The following is a 17,248-nucleotide window of genomic DNA, read 5'->3' on the forward strand; positions in this document are numbered from 1 at the left end:
TATCTGCGCTGAGTTAAAATCACTACTGGGTATTGGATTTGGGTTTTCGTTTGTATGAAACTTCATTCATAATTCTTTGGAGGCGATATTGAAGACCTATGTCTCATTGTCAGTAAGCGAACACCTGGGCAATGCCGCCATCATCTGTGAGCAATTATGTGAAAGGAATTACCTAAGGTCTTTTTAATAAAATGTATAGGAAACTCATTGTAATTATGTCTACTGAAAAAAAATCATATATCGCTTGATTAAACGCTTTAAGGTCATAAATCTGGACAATTAATGAATGCTTAATATTTTCTCCGTTATTGAAATAAGGTTCAATTTGACTAATAACTGTTATTATTAGATAGACCAAGTGCCGCAATTGTTAAATTGTATAGTATAGGTACCTATAGCATTGATTAAATAATTTAATCAATGCTTATAGTATGTCTACTTAAACCAAGTTTATCATCGTATTGTTATTTACGTGTTCTTAAAAGCAAAGTAAATTTTATTTTATATTACGGAACCAGTTATGAATGGATCTTGATTACATGCATATTATTTAGCCCAGATTCCTCAACGAATAATAGTCGATTAGATATGTAGTATTTTCTCTGCATTCTTTACTGTCGGTTGTCGCAAAAATAGTTTGTTATATACTATTAGAATATCAAATTTTACACGTGTGCACTTAGTTCATGACTATTATTAGTTACTTTAGGCACAATTGATTATATTGAAAACATGTCTGCGTAAATACCTATGGCACCTTTTTTTTACTTAAAATTTTGATGGTGCTAAGTTCATACAAATCATTTATAGAAAATTATAATAATAAGTTATTATCTTTATTAAAGTAATTTTATTGTCTTCAGTTAGCAAATTTATTAATAGTATCTTAAGTTTTTAGTTAATTTGTTAAAAATGTTCAATATTTAAAAGTGGTTGTAGTCTATAAACTGTTCTTGTGTCATGTTAATTGTTAATTTTTATTCGTTGTATTATAGGAATCAATACACTAATTTAAATACATAATTAATCTATTAATTAACAAAATATTTAAGTGTGCTAAAAATCTAAATGTATAGCTTTACATTAAAAAACAGTTTTGAATTAAACAAATTGTATAATTAAACTATATATTAAGAATGTTACATATACGAAGTAAAAATTGATTTTAATTTTAATTATTATTGTTGTGAAATAATGACTATTGCACTTTTTAGAAAATCGAAAAAAATACAAAAAGTAACTAAGACATAATATTAAGTTAGTAACCAAGTTCAGTAAGTTCGACGCTATTTTGGATCTTTTTTGATGGTCGCACGCCATTGAGATTCATATGATAGTGGTACCTTTGATTCGTGTCTGAAATATGAGATCTTCGAGACAATCCTAGGTATGCGGTGTCGTGATTTACTGACTTCTGATGATCACCATTACCACGATGCGTTTATACGATCCAAACGTACACGAATTTCACGCTAATAAGAGTCGACTTAATACCTAAGAATGTATGGTACTAACCTAACATAACCTAACCTAATGAAAATCAGAAACTAAATAGGTAGTACATTTGCTTAAAAACTAATACCAAAAATTAGATAAGTACATATTTGTTTTCCAAGTACTGTAATATAGAACTCATAATAAAAATAGGGTTTTGTTTGGTACACTAAGTTTACCGGATGGGGTTTTTTTTTCGAAAATTGTTAAGTGCTTTCCCATAGTGTTACTGCAGATTTTTTACTTCCATTATACGAAGGGAGGGAGGTGTGTGTATTAAGTCTTGTTTGAACTTTAGTGGGCAATTCCTTATAACACTTACAGTTAAACATCGATGTGTGTGGTACGAATTGTTGGTAGTGGCATGGGGGGTAGTGGGTTCTTTGACTGCTCTTGCGCTTATGAGAAGCGGTGGCTTTCGGCACTGCATATATGCACATTCGTGTGATAAATGAGTCCGGTTAATGACCTTGGTCAATTGCCTGCTATAGATATGTTTCAAGGACTTGACGTTTGGTAACCCCTGCGAGCGGGTAGTGGTCATTCCAATTAAAAAAAAAATAATAAAAACGGAATAATACCTAATAAAATAAATAATATAAACTGGGCCGCGACCGGTCGTCGCGCAGTGGTGGGGATTGCGGAGTTCCGCGGCCGCGCGGGGGCGAAGCATTCGCCTTATGCAAAAATTGAATGGGAATCTCCTCCGCTCTCGCGAGACCCTCTCCCCCTCATACACCCGTCCCTACCCGCGGATCGACGACGGGCGTCGTCGTGCCGGCGGACCGGTTGTGTACCGGCCAGCCGCCGCGCGGCGTGACCTGTCGCCCGGCGACATTGCCAAAAAGCCGCCGCTGCTTGATTGTACGGCGGGCGGTCGGTCGGTCGTCGGAGACTCGCCGCATTCCTGAGCGCCGATCCAGTTATCGCAGCAACGGCAGCCACAGTCTCTTCCACCGCCGCCGCCGCCACTACCACCACCACGTCCTCGTCCATCGGACCGAATTCGATATCTGGTGGGCGGGTCGGGGGAAGTGCAGGGGAATTCGTTTATTCCGCAATATGCCGCCGTTCTTCTTTGCTCGCGCGCGCGCTTTGGACCGCTTACGACGATCCCGGACAATGGAAGTCACGGGAAAGTCATACCTACAGAATAATAATGCGTTTTACGTATATTTTATTATTATACGACGACGGTAATTTACCATCCTGCCCGGGTGTTTATACAATTATTTTATTATTTTAACCTAACCTATAACCGCATATTTTTCGCATATCATGTACGTATATTATATAGGTAATATCAATATGGTACGCAATAATATATCGGCCGGGGGCTCTAACGTATATTATTATATTGCGTGCAGATGTTCGACTTTGCTGTTGCTGGTGCTGCTGCAGCAGGATTCCGCCCGAATCGAAGGACATATTATTGTATGTGCTTATATATTATATATCGTATGACTTTCAAACGACTGCGGATTTCGGGATGGACGGCGAGTCTATTGTTCCCAACTACAGTTTTTAATTTTTGTCTAACCCTCACCAATCATCTACCCACCTACCAACACGCCAACAGTTGGGGCGTTACGTTTTTTCTTTCGTGAATTTCATAATAATATGTTAATAATTTTATGACGCCCCTTTAGCTACGTACTTATGACATCACACACAACTGTATACCTTCGTATTTAGATCGATCGATCGATTTGTCTTATATATATTATTATGTACCTACATAATCACAGACTATACTATAATATTGCAGTATTATATTATCTATAGACGAATAGTTTGTATACATTTATTTTAGCTGCTGTGCCGTTTCTTTAAAATTGTATTTATAGTTTACAAACGTTCCATTCGTTTCGTAACTATTATAATTGCTATATAATTTTCATTACGAAAATAATGATAATGATTAGCATAATATTATACTATTGATAATTTATATAAAAATATGTAAATTGGACATGTAAATTTATTATATGTTTCTTTAATATTGCCGAATTGTATTATTCTGTTCTGTTGTAAAGATTGAAATTACTGCGAATCGAAAATGAAATATGAATAGCATAATTAAATGAAAGTTTGAAAATACAATTTTTCTGTTTTGAATATAAAGTAACGATGTATTCAAATATTTAAGATAGATTTTTCTGAGAACCTCTTAACCTCAAGTATGTACCATTACTGGCATAATATCTGCAGATGGTATTGAGTTCAATAACACCATATTTTTTGATACCTCAATGACGTGTACAATTTTTTTAAAACGTATTACGTATGCAATTTTATGATTTTTAAGTAAAAACTATAGGTAGAAGCAAACGTGATTAAAATATTAACATAAAAACGACATTACATTATTTCCTTTTTATTTCGTTTATTATATTTTTCAAGGTTTAAAATTCGGGCTTAAATTTTAAGCTGAGTGAGTTTATTCTTACAGTGATGTTTTTATTTTATAGATAAATTCCTAAAGTTATATTATGTATTATTATTTCAAATAATAATAAAACACTGTCTTGTGTCAAGGTGAGCTGTATGTGAGTGCATTTAACGCATTATCCGCACGTATATACTATTATCTATACATTTTAATTTTTGGATTTTCTTTTAAATTTTTTAATTAAGACATCAGTGCGAAAAAAGCGATGTCTATAATAAATTTACTTTTTGTACTTAAGAGTAGTATTACTTTTTTAATCTTTGTTGATAAATTGTAATTGATAGTTACCATATACTATATAATAGTACTGTACTACTGCTAATTAGTTTTGAATATTTAATAACTAATAAAGAACGGACACGCGATCAGACTTTTATTCAACATAGATATGTAGCATAAGTATAAAGGTATATTATACATTTATTGAATTATACACAGTTAGCCATCAGGTATAATATTTCTGTTTGAACTTTGAAGGATAACGGCCAACGGGATCAGAAAACAACGGATTAAATTGATATTGAAAAATACCTTATGTTGATTTTTCAAACATTATCTATTTGTTATCGCACTCGTGTGAATTATTAATATTGTTCCATCGTACATTCTATGGCTCGTGACCGTGTGGTGTGAAACGTGTTGAGGAAATTTTAGCTGAATAAGTCGTTCAAATAAGTATATAGTTTGCAAATAAACACTTTTAACAATATGATCTAATCACGTAATATTGTTCGATTAGTCGTTGTATGTAGGAGAATAATATTTCACACATAATATCTTCTCCGTAATACGTTGCCTAGATGAACAAAAAAATTAAATTTATTTTTCCTCGTGTAGTTTTTAACTTGACTTGATTGACTCTGAATGGTTGATATTTATTTATTTCTCACTTGAGGTTTAGGTTTTTTTGTTCAATTCATATTTATGTGTCTTTTGCGTTGTGTGTGCGGTGGTCGGCATATTACACGCTGTGAACTTGACTAAGTTATTTTTTATTTATTAGTTAGTTGGTTGACGTGCATGTTTAAAATTCATTTATAGCTATAACTTCGAACTGTTTAACTGTCCGTTATAATTTAATTATATTTATGAATACAAAATGTATGTACTATAGTTGTATTAATTATCACCAATCACCGTGCAGTATATGTATATTACAATTAGTAAATAAAATCGTAATTATTGGTTTTATAAATTAGTATAGATAATTATAAATAATATATAGGTTTACAGTACATCTGTAATACTAATAATACTATGTTTGCCGTTTTCAGCTTAAATTCCCGTAGTAGATTTTGTTACAGCAGTTAAAAAAACTTTACGTTTTATTAGTCCAATGAAAAATGTCTTTGCTGCATACTACCCAGAGGCCAATGTATTAAGGGTTGTCGTTATTTAAACGATTGGTCATTATATCTCGTAGTTCTATTGTTTTATTTAATACTTCTATAATACTTTTATAGTGAAAAAAAACAATAGGAAAACTGATAAAAATCGATCGTTATTGTATCGATACTTTCTGTATTTGGTTTCTTTTCTTTGTAGTAATTTATTATTTGGTTATACGTATTTAAAGCATGTTGTAATTATGTATGTATAGATCAATTTACCATTATTATTTTGATCGTGAATTTTTTTTAGTCACTTCATATAAACAGATGAATGGAACGAGATATGTTCAAATAGGTAAACTATAACGATAGAGAAGTATGAATTAGTATTTTATATCGTGTTCGTATACGAAATCTATGACGTCGAGTAACTTTTTTATATTTCACTATACACGCGTTTTTGGCGAAAGTAAAACTCATTTTATTTACTCATATCTGTTGTTTGTAATTATAATTATATATAAAAAAAAAAAATACAACGTGAACAATTCGAATATTTATTTTATACCAATCGTAGTTTTTTATTTATTTCGTATGGCAATCGTAGTGCTTTGCATCGGTGGCATAGCCAGGATTTTAAAATGGGAGCGGGAGCAAACAAAAAAAAAAAAAACGCTAGTGCTCTGCATGTATTATGCTATATTATCTGTAGAAATCGTAAATTTTACATATATGTATTAAGTATATACGAATGACTTTTGGACACCGTCACTCTGAACTCAATAACTTTATAATAGATTTACGTACTTTTCGTATAAACGAATATGGTCTATTTTATTGTGTATTAATACAACGATTTTATTTCTTTTTCTTTTTCTCAGAGTCGTATCTAAATAATCATGTTCTTCGATAATATTTTTTGATAATGATGATAACGTTTGGCTTTCAAACTTATAATTTGATTAAAAATGCCCATTAATACCCGCCCACTAGTAAATCTGTTAAAATTGATTCATGCTTTGCCAACAAATTTTATAGAATTTACTTTCGTGAGGAAAATGATTGTGCTCTCTTTTGTATGATATAAATTGCATTGTGGGTATCGCGTATCGTTATTTGTCTCTAATTAAACGATATTTTATAAGCTTTAAATTGTATAGGTATATTATACAATTTTAAATATTTACGTACCTAGGTATTATCTATTATCGGTACATATTAATTTAATACCCGATTAATATCAGATAATTTGTTAGGTATCCTATGGTAAAGCCAAGGTGTAACAAGACTATTTGACAAACTTTCATTACAAATGTTATTATATTTGTTAAATAGTCCTGTTACACCCTTCCACCTTGGGTAAAGCCTACACGACGAATATTTTATTGTAGAATCATATTGTAGAATGATAACTGCAGTTATCATGATAATGTATCTTGTGATACGTCCATACGTTCCCTAACAAGTATAAAGATATTCATAAAAATAGTTTAGTACTGACCCAGTTACCGAGTACACCTGAAAAGTTTTAGTGGCTCAGTTACCGTATTCCTTTTTGAAAAGAGGTTAATTGTGATTCTCAAACACTTATTTAATATATTTTCCATTTTATATATAGCTTTGCATATCAATCTACAGAGTATATATCAGTATAAAATATTGTATCATATCAATATAACATTTCATATTTTACTGTTCAATTATCATGTGTATAGGAGATGTCTTTCTTCCGTCCGACGTTCACAGAGAATTTGTTCGATTAAAATGATTTTTTTTTAGCCAAATAAATACGATAACTCTAATAATAAATAATACATAGAGCTGTACTGCATTCTCATTAGTTGCCTTGTGACCTACGAAGTATCTACGAGTCGTAGGTCATGACCTATCTTTACGTATTATATAATAAGATTTATATAGATATGTACCCTATGTAACGATAACATTTTTTGTGTATAAGAAAAAAAATTCAAAACATAAAACAAATTATCGACACATGTATAGTTATCGATAAACATATTTGTGTCGTGCGGCTACGGTGGCGTTACACGAGTGTAGTTGTCTACACATAAACACTGTATAGTGTGTACAGTAAGTATACAGGGTGTTTCAAAAGTCTTCATCCGATTACAAATTTATATAGCTCGGTAATCTTTAGCCGCAGGTATATGAGTCGCTTAATAGTGGCTAACGTTTGCCGAGCTACATAAATTTGTAATCGGATGAAGACTTTTGATACACTCTGTACATATGAATATAATATTATAATACACACATATATAAATATATATATACAAGCATGTACACACACAACGCGTCTAAGTACGTATTATACATAGGTACGTACGTGTGTGCATGCATGTGAACGTGTTACGCCGGCCGAATGCAGTCGCCGAGCACTAGACTAGAAATAATACGCATACGAGAAGTATTATTTAACTTGGCACGCACGCATCGTGACTAATGTATAACGTATATATTATATGTTAATATATATATATATATATAATAGGACCGTGTAACACCGTCGCCACGCCGTAGAGGTATGGTATAATATGCGCGTATACAGGATCGTTTAATTTTGATGATATACAGTGTGTGTGTATGGGGGGGGGGGTGAGAGGGTAGCATTAAAAAATAAAATAAAAAATGGGCACAATTTGTATGACCCATTTGCGCAGTTTTGATATCTACGAGAGCGTAAAATAAAAACCTAAACTTCAAAACAGCAGCAAGTTATTATTTATAAACCTATCATTATTTTCGTGGTAATTATATTTTATTTTAGCATGTTATGGTAGTACGATTTAATAAACGTTTGTACAGTGATGTCATCGTTTGTGTTGGTAATCGAGTTAAGTTGAGTAATTTTATACCAGAAATCAGTTTTTAATTGGATTATCTTCGGTAAAATTATTTATTGTTTCGTACAAAAATAACTGTTATTTTAATTATAATTATAGAGACGTCTGATAATTAAAAGTCGAGCAATTTGTTGAGAGAAAGTTTTATTAAAAAAATAAAAATTTATGGACATAAAGTATAACTTATTAGTTATTACTATATTGCACTTCAGTTATAACTACAAATATTTCCTGGACAATTAAATTGATTTCTAAAACACACTCACATACACCCGTTTTTTTATTTTTAAATTCGCCTACATATCAATATTTTTTTCCTGTCAGTATAGCGTCGATTCCGCCTGTACAGACTCCGCTAGCGCAGAAGTCTAAATACAGCTTATCGATTACCAACATTTATCTGTGGTTATCTTATTTTCTTTTTAGCTTATACATTTAAATTTGACTTAGTTATTTAATTCATATTTTTGGAAATAATAACTCGAGTATAGGTACTTGAATAGTAATAAATGTACTCTTATTATAAATACAATTTATATACCTATAAAACGAATGATATACATATATTAACAATATATTTACAAAATTATACAACAGTCTGTGGCGTATTTTGAATGTTTTTCTAGGGGGTGTCCAGATAGTATAGGTATATACTTATATGTTAATTGGTTGCAATATTTCTGTTTTACATCCACTACCACAAAGCTCATATATAATATACTCATTAAATATTGTAATGAAACATTTTTATTTATTTAATTAAAAGTAGTAATTTTTATGTAATTTAAATCATACGGGTATAAAATACCTACTGTAAACATAATTATTACAATGTATTTTGTTTGTTAAATTTAATACCAGTGATGCTATAAGAATAACAGTTTTATAAATAATTAAAAATATCATAGGATAATAAGTACATTATTTAAAACTAAATTTATTTTCCTTCCTAATTAGTTTATTACTTTATATAAAAAAAAAATTCAATATTTAATGTCGATAAATTTTAAAAGGAATTTGGCAAACAATAATATGTGATTCGTTATGAGCTAATTTAAAATTAGTTTATGATTTTATATAATATTAAATTAATCAAAAAAAACGAATCACATATTATTGTTTACCAAATTCCCTTCAAAATTTATCGACATTAATTTTTTTTTTTTTTTTGGGGGGTGTCTAGATACCGTGGACACCCTCCAAACCAAAAAAAAAAAAATATACACCACTGACAACAGTTACGGATTATTTAAATATAAAAATAAAAATGTAATAATAACATTAATAATCATATTTTAATATAAACCAGGGTATTTATAAAAAAAACTTTTATTATGTATACTGTGTATATTATATACAATATACATAACCTAATCGTGTATAGTGTATACAGTATTAAATAATATTATTTCAAATCGTATCATAATACTAAATTATAATTTTATGAGCGAAAATATAGTTTTTATCTGGTAAGATTAATTTTTCTATTGTTTGATTAGGTGGCGGAATCGATAGGTTGTTTTTAGACTGTCGTTGTTTTGGTGCAATCGATTAATCGTTTACTAAGTATAAAAAGGTCTGTCGTAATCAATGAAACCCTCGTTAGCGGTTTTTAAGTTAATAAATATTAAATTAAGTACAATATATTGTTAATATTATTATTATTATTATAAATTATAATATATATATAAATATACATTTACACAATACATGATATTTTATTAATAAAACGTATATTTATTTTTAGTATATTATAGTATAATAATTTTTTCCTATATTAAAAAGATAGGAATTTTGGGCAACGTTTCATTAGCGTTTGATGTTAGACCGGATACACACGTATGTATATTTGTTGGACTCTCATAAAAACATACGTGTTTTATTTTACCGCGCCACCACCACCGCGTCAGTGTACGCAGACCTTTGTATAGTCACATTAGGTACGTAAATAAAAAAATCGGGGGGGGGGGGGTACAAAACATAGCAGCCACAATATAATAAAACAATTTTTCCTCGTTACTCAAAATTATTTCGGGGAGCCGATTAACAACCCCCCTTTGTATACGTGCCTGACTCACATAGTATTATATCGATGGTTTTAATTAAGACTTTATTCTTTAGACGTACTTCACTGTTTATAATATTATGTTAAAAATTATATTTTTTATTTTCGTTCAAATTGTTAAATTACGTAATATTATAATCCATATTTTTGCAGGATTCCAGAAATCGTTCTAAATTGATCTGGACTCGGGAGTTATAATAGATAACACGTTCTAAAGATTGTAAAAGATTTTGAAATTAGGCCTAGCTGTTATGTATTATAAGCTGTTGAATACTATTGTGAATATATTTACATACCAAATGCCTTTTGAATTATTTTATGTAAACAACTGTTAATGTTATTACTTATTGTGTTAAATGCTAATAGGATTTTTTCCATTTTTCACTTTCCAGGATAACAATAAATTTTACACAGTTCTTTAGTAACATTTTTACATCGATAATCAATTGTTATTTTCATGTCGATTTTTGTATTTCAAAAAGAAAAAAACATTTCAACGAATATTATAATATAGTTTTTATCGGATTTTTATTGGCAATATCGTCTATTATAATTTCCGTGATTAACTTGCCGTTTAACAAATACTATACGCAATCTTATTTATGTTTCGTTTTGACGTGAACTTAATATCATTGTATCGACATACAGTCACTACCACCACAGACAATTCTTACTCATTAAGTTTACGTGGCTATACTGGTGCAGGAACTCCTTCGAGGCGGAGATGTAAGTGAAAAAGTAGTGGTTTTTGCTCGTAAACCGTATAGTCATTATCATTCGTAATATATTGTATATTATTATTTTCGTAATTTACTGGTACCTTGTGTATATATATATACACATGTAAGAATGTTGTGGGTCGTTAGCCTCGTCGTACGTATATAATGTGTTGGCTAACGAGATTTTTTGAGATATTTTGAGACGGCGGTGTGGGAGCTATCGTTCTCGTTCGTGGAACTGCAGAAAAAAATCTTAAAACAAAAAAAAAATGTGTACTGGCTGGTGAAATGGATTGTTATCCACCGTCGATGGGCCACCATCGGCACTCATTATTACGCTTGACGGCGGCGACCTTAACCCTCGTCGCCGTGTCTGGCGACGGATCCAGTCATCTTCGTCGTCATAAGAAGAAATCGTATGATGCCGCCTAACGTCCAAGGCCCTTGCTACGACCGCTATTTTTTTTCCGTTTTCGTGTTTTATTTATTTTGTTTAGTTTTTCGACTTTTTTTTTTTACCGCAACTGCAAATTATAACGATTTAAAAACCGAGATGATCACGTATCTGCAACACGTACTTCTATTACTATACTATATAACTCCCATCCTCCCACATATTGACCTTTATCCGCCACTCGCCACGTCGAGATACCGACCTAGACTAAGATAAAACGTATTGACGAAAACCCCCGCCTATTCGCCATCATCTACCGCTCGTATCCCTCTCCTTTCTCGTTCATTTCTCACAGTTCCTTATGTGTTCCGTATTCGTTTGTAAAATAATATAGTGTAACCGAGGATAAAATTACATTGTTATTATTATAATTTTTTCTTATCATTAATTATCATTTTTGTCATTACCATCATTATCCAGAAATGCGCTTGACACGTTGATTGGGTTGCCGGGCTGACATGCTGTTACATAAACTGTTTATGTTAAAATACTATTACTATTATTATTATTTTTATTATGCTGCACGTTTTGTTTGTATGTTATAATAATGTTGTATATGTTATTTACGGTCTTGTTACACGGCTATTGTTTCGCGAGTAATAATTGTACTCGACTTTCAGCAAGTCGATGACATTTAAATAGAGTAGTACAACTGTATTAAAACATCCATATTACTATAATTATTGATAGACAAAACTGGGTTAAAGATAGAAATTAGTTTTCACGTATATTCAAAAGCCATACCCTGCTCTCTTACATTTGTTCTAATATCGAGGACTATAAATAATGCGTAGTTCTTGTAGATTGTATAAAGGATTGTTGCCGAATAAAGATGTTTAGAATACGATATTAATATTTGGGTTGCTTAAAGCTTAAATTATATAAAATACAAATTTGCAGCGTTTTATTTATACAGGTGGCTGAGCAGTGGCGGATCTAGGATTTTTTTATGGTGGGGGCTATTTTGTTAATAATAATAGTCCTAAAGTACTTATTTTGTACAATTTGGGGGAAAAAAATTAATAATTTGGTATTAAAACATAATTAAGCAATATAAAAATTTTAAACAATTTAGCATATTATTTTTTTTTAAATTGGCGAATTATTAGTAATTTTTAATAAAAATACGCGGAATGGTGGGTGCTTCAGCGCTCCCAAGCACCCCACCTAAATCTGCCACTGTGGCTGAGTGTTAGTTACGCATGATAACGGCTTAACTGTTTAATAACAACAATGCGTATACATATTTATCGTTACAAATACCATTATATACATATACCAATTGGCGAGCTTCACATTCCATCGTGATAACGTGATCCGCGATTTTCGAAAAACAATTTGACAATGTGATTGACGTGAGTTTTGTGGTTAGTAAGTGACGTATCAGCACAATGTTATTGAGTAAATTCTATAGCGGCAATTGTTGGAAACGTTGGATAAAAGAAAAATTTGGACTGTCTATTTGCTAAACAACGAAGTAAACGTTTGAAACATTGCAAACGCCACGATCCAGCGTTTTATCTGTTTAGTTCAAATAATCCAATACCGTGTTTGAGTTTGTTAATACCTGGTTATTTCTATTAGTATCGCTATCATGATTATTGATTACTGTACGGCTTTATCGTGGAGTATAATTATTAATGACTGTAACACAGTTAATTTACATACCGCACCAAGCCCTTACGAATTTCTACCTTACAAATGTTTCAAACGTTGGCGTTCGTATTGAAAAACGTTTTCCGCTAGAGAATTTGCTCATAGTATTTGATCGTAGTAGGTATATTCTACATACTTCGTATTTAGTAGAATTCATCCTTATTCAAAGTTAAATCAGTTACCATTGTTATTACTGTTTAGTCTATCAATACAAACACTGACACATTTGAATTACTTAAATACAAATCAATATAAATTTTAAAATTATTTTTCTGGAAATCACGGTTTACGTTATCATATTATGTAGTGTGCAATGTGTATTTGTCTTATATAGTCAAATGGATTCTATACAAAAGCGACTCAACGTAAGAAACTATTTCTCCTGCATTCACTATAACGATAGTTATGATCTTTATTTTCTGTGTGGATTTCGCCGCTGATAACAATATACAAACGTGTATTGCTCCGTTTGATATTCGTATTTCACACCGTGCCTGTTTTTATCAAACATTCCGCCAACGACGAAAGTTTGATATAATTACTCCGCGCTATCTTACTGAAAAACGGCGTAACGGTCAGACGCGTTCGTCGAGAACGTATATACGCTGCCCTCAAATTTATATAACGACACATTATTGTTGGTGGCGTTTATGCGAGGTTTCCTCGTTATCATGACTAACTGAGGATAAAACATTTTATCAGTAATTTACACTATAATATGTTAATTTGTCGTATATTATACTAGTCCACGAGTTGTTGTAAACAAATTAGATAATTAAAGTACGTATTTGACGCATAAGTTGAATAAATTATAACATAATATTTCGAAATTTCTCGCGTTTTGTTACACACTAACACTGTAATACTATATATATATATATTATTATATTTTAATAATAATATGGTACGTATATGTGTACATAGTGTATAATATAGTGTATAGCACGGCGCCAACTCGTAACGCTACTTTTGTATCTTTAGTAAATAAGTAGAAGTTGTAGTAATAATATTATAACGTACGCGTCCGAGTGTGTAAACTGCAAAAGTAACGTAATATCTCATTTTAATCTTAACTGAGACGACGGACGTGTACCTAATTTAAATTCCAAAAAACATTCTGTAAAGAATTCATAGAATTTTAGTCTTATTTTCGATATAGATAGATATGTATTATATCATTATGCAACCTCGGAATCGACAACTCCCGAACAACAACACAAAAGTTTAACGAATGAATTCCGTATGATCGCCGTCGAAATAAGAACATACGAACGTGTATAGTCGTAAAAATGTCAGTGGTTTATTGCGGCGTCTTAGTACCTAATATCACCATAATAATAATATAACAGTTGTGTACGACGATTAGGCCGTCATCGTAAACGACGTAAATTGCAAAATATGTGTTGGGCTTTATTGTTATTGACGTTTTCTTCAAGAGACGACCGTCGTGAGTCTAGTATTTAATATAATGCTATTATATAATATCATACATGTGCAATAATATTTTTTTTTTACATAGGAACCGAATGTAAGAATATATAATAATAATATGTATATTGTAGCTGTTACTATGTGCGCGACCATTAATATTAAATTCGACTTCGAAAGGACGATATATATTATATGGACGGCCAGCGTAAAACCATCATCCACATAAATTCCTCTCTCGGCAGCATGCAATCTAATTGGCCGGTTTAAGTCGTTTAGATCACAGATATGATTCACTCGGAGAATTTTAAACTAGAACGCTCCGAGACTGATATAAACAATATTATTCCACATGGCAGCAAACCTATAACGTTTTTAAACCTTATTATATGTTATATTATTATGTTCTGATTAATATTTTCTATATCGCGTATTCGCGCGTGCTCGCGTTATAGTGGACTATTATTTTTTTTGCGTCTGAGGGGAAAAAAAACGTTGAAAAATCAATACACGATGGTTAAATGTATTAAGATTGTGTTACACTGATGTCGGTAATGTCTTATTAAACATCTTAAACCTATAACTGTTGAATAATTGAAATATGGTTAGTGATATATTGATACATATTTATAAATAGTTAAAATAAAATCATTGTTGAGCTATTTATTTTCCTAACCAACCTTTTGTTTAATACGTATTATTAATAATTATATATATACACATATACGTATTTAATAAATGTTTCGTTTGATACAGCTGTTTTGTGTTTCACAATTGGCTGATAATCAATACTTGTAATATTAAATATAGTAAAAACTGTTGTCCGAATGTATTGAGAAAATATTTAATTATAAGCAACCAACTATAGTGACTATACCTATATAAATTATTATCATACTATTAAATAATAATAATAATAATAATAGTGATGACGAAAAAAATAAAATAATTAAAAAACGTTTTTGCGAATTTACTTTAATAGTTTTTAATATCGATCGTTATTTATATAGTATTTATAGTGTTTCATAACTTCGTTTCTTCTACGTCAGACCGTATCGCTAACGTGTGTTTAATATAATAATATTTGTTATAAATATTATATAGTGAATACCATTTTAGACGGTCTGTACATAAACGTGGGAAATTATTTTGAAATAAGTAAAAATATTTAACATGTTCTTGAGTGGGCGTCAGCGGGAAAATTGTGCTCCTATACAAAACAGATATCGTTTATATACTTGTAGATGCAATGAAATTCGACTTAATTATTCAATGAAAACACTATAATACACTCACATATATGCGTTTGCCATTCGGATATTATATCATATTTAATTTTAAATGCATATTATTAAACCATATTTTCGTTTAATATGCCATTTTTATGTATATATTATCATCTTAGATGCCGTTCTGTATACAATTAAAATTTGGTGGCTTACTTTATCCTGAAATATTGCCGTATTATCAAAATATAAAATAATATATAAATATTATAAATGGAAATGTTTCGAAGAGTTCAATGGTATATATAGCGAAAATTTCCACGGATAATCTAATTCTGTTCGGTTAACCACGCCCCGGACATACGTCATGCGTATATAGTATGTATGACAGAGTCGATACTATCATACTTTATTGATATATACGCCCGTTGCAGGTCAGGTTTATATATTTTTAGTAAACTAATGTAACGTATAGTCTTGTGAGTGCACCACGTGCGATAAAGTCCAACAAAATTATTCGACCGAAAACCTGCACGTGTATATACATATATAGTATAAATGCGAACTGCACTAGTGTTGTGTGGGAGGGTGTGGCATACAATATTGAACGTTGGACAACGGTAGTGTATATCTACAGTACATATTTTCCCCTGCAATGGTCAACTCAAAAGGTTGGTTTTATGGCTGAATCTTCTGTATGCCTTTCATTTTTGTTGTCATTATATTGACGTTGTTCCGGAACATCCTTTGCTATCTCTATTGTCGCTATCAATTTTTTCCTTAAGAAATTAGTAGAGTCGATAGCCTTCGGTGTCTGGACGTCTGTTAAAGTACAGTGGTTAAGTATTTACCTAACTATATTAACTTTGTTTGTCTTTTCCACGTCCGATTAACTTTTCAGCCCCTCCCCACACTCTACCCTTTATTTACGAATAGTTTCATTGACATTTATGATCCCGTATGCGAAAATATAATAATATTTTTCATTTCATAAATACATATTGTCATGTCTGCTCGCACAATCATCGATTGTTTTCCAGTTTTTCCATTAATGTTCTGTGAGGGATTATAAATATACACCAGGACTAAATACAAATGTAGTTTACTTGTTTTAAAATACGTAAAAATAAATGAATGTTTATTGTACAGGGTTGTTAAATTTTGTAAAATTTTAATAGTAAAAATGCGGCTAGGGTCGAAATAAATACTTGCCGAAGACCAACCGAATGTGTATATAAACAAAAATAATAATGGGTAAAAAACCATTTCGTGACGGCGGCGGTGCGTGGGCTGTTTAAAATTTTCGTCACCTAACCTACCCCACAGACGGGCCGACAGAGATAGACTGCAGAGAAACGAGGTTTATGTATTCTGTGTTTTGCAGCTATGTACTAGTTATATTATATTATGTACATATAATGTACCGCGCGCGTAACTCAACCGACAACCGACTGTATATAGGTAGCGCGCAACAAGTCTGCCGCCGGCGGCCAGACACACCACCACGCCGCAAAAGGTAGACAAACACACTTACACACGCACACTCATAAAACGCAGAC

General features: G+C 31.3%; 1 protein-coding gene across 1 annotated transcript in view; it reads left to right on the plus strand.

Moving 5' to 3' along the window:
* LOC113552737 (tRNA dimethylallyltransferase) overlaps positions 1–17,248 on the plus strand; it is a 99,410-nt gene that overhangs the window by 22,097 nt on the left and 60,065 nt on the right. The window lies entirely within an intron of this gene.

This window comes from Rhopalosiphum maidis, chromosome 2, assembly GCF_003676215.2.
Source record: "Rhopalosiphum maidis isolate BTI-1 chromosome 2, ASM367621v3, whole genome shotgun sequence".
In the NCBI taxonomy this organism is placed as follows: Eukaryota; Metazoa; Arthropoda; class Insecta; order Hemiptera; family Aphididae; genus Rhopalosiphum; species Rhopalosiphum maidis.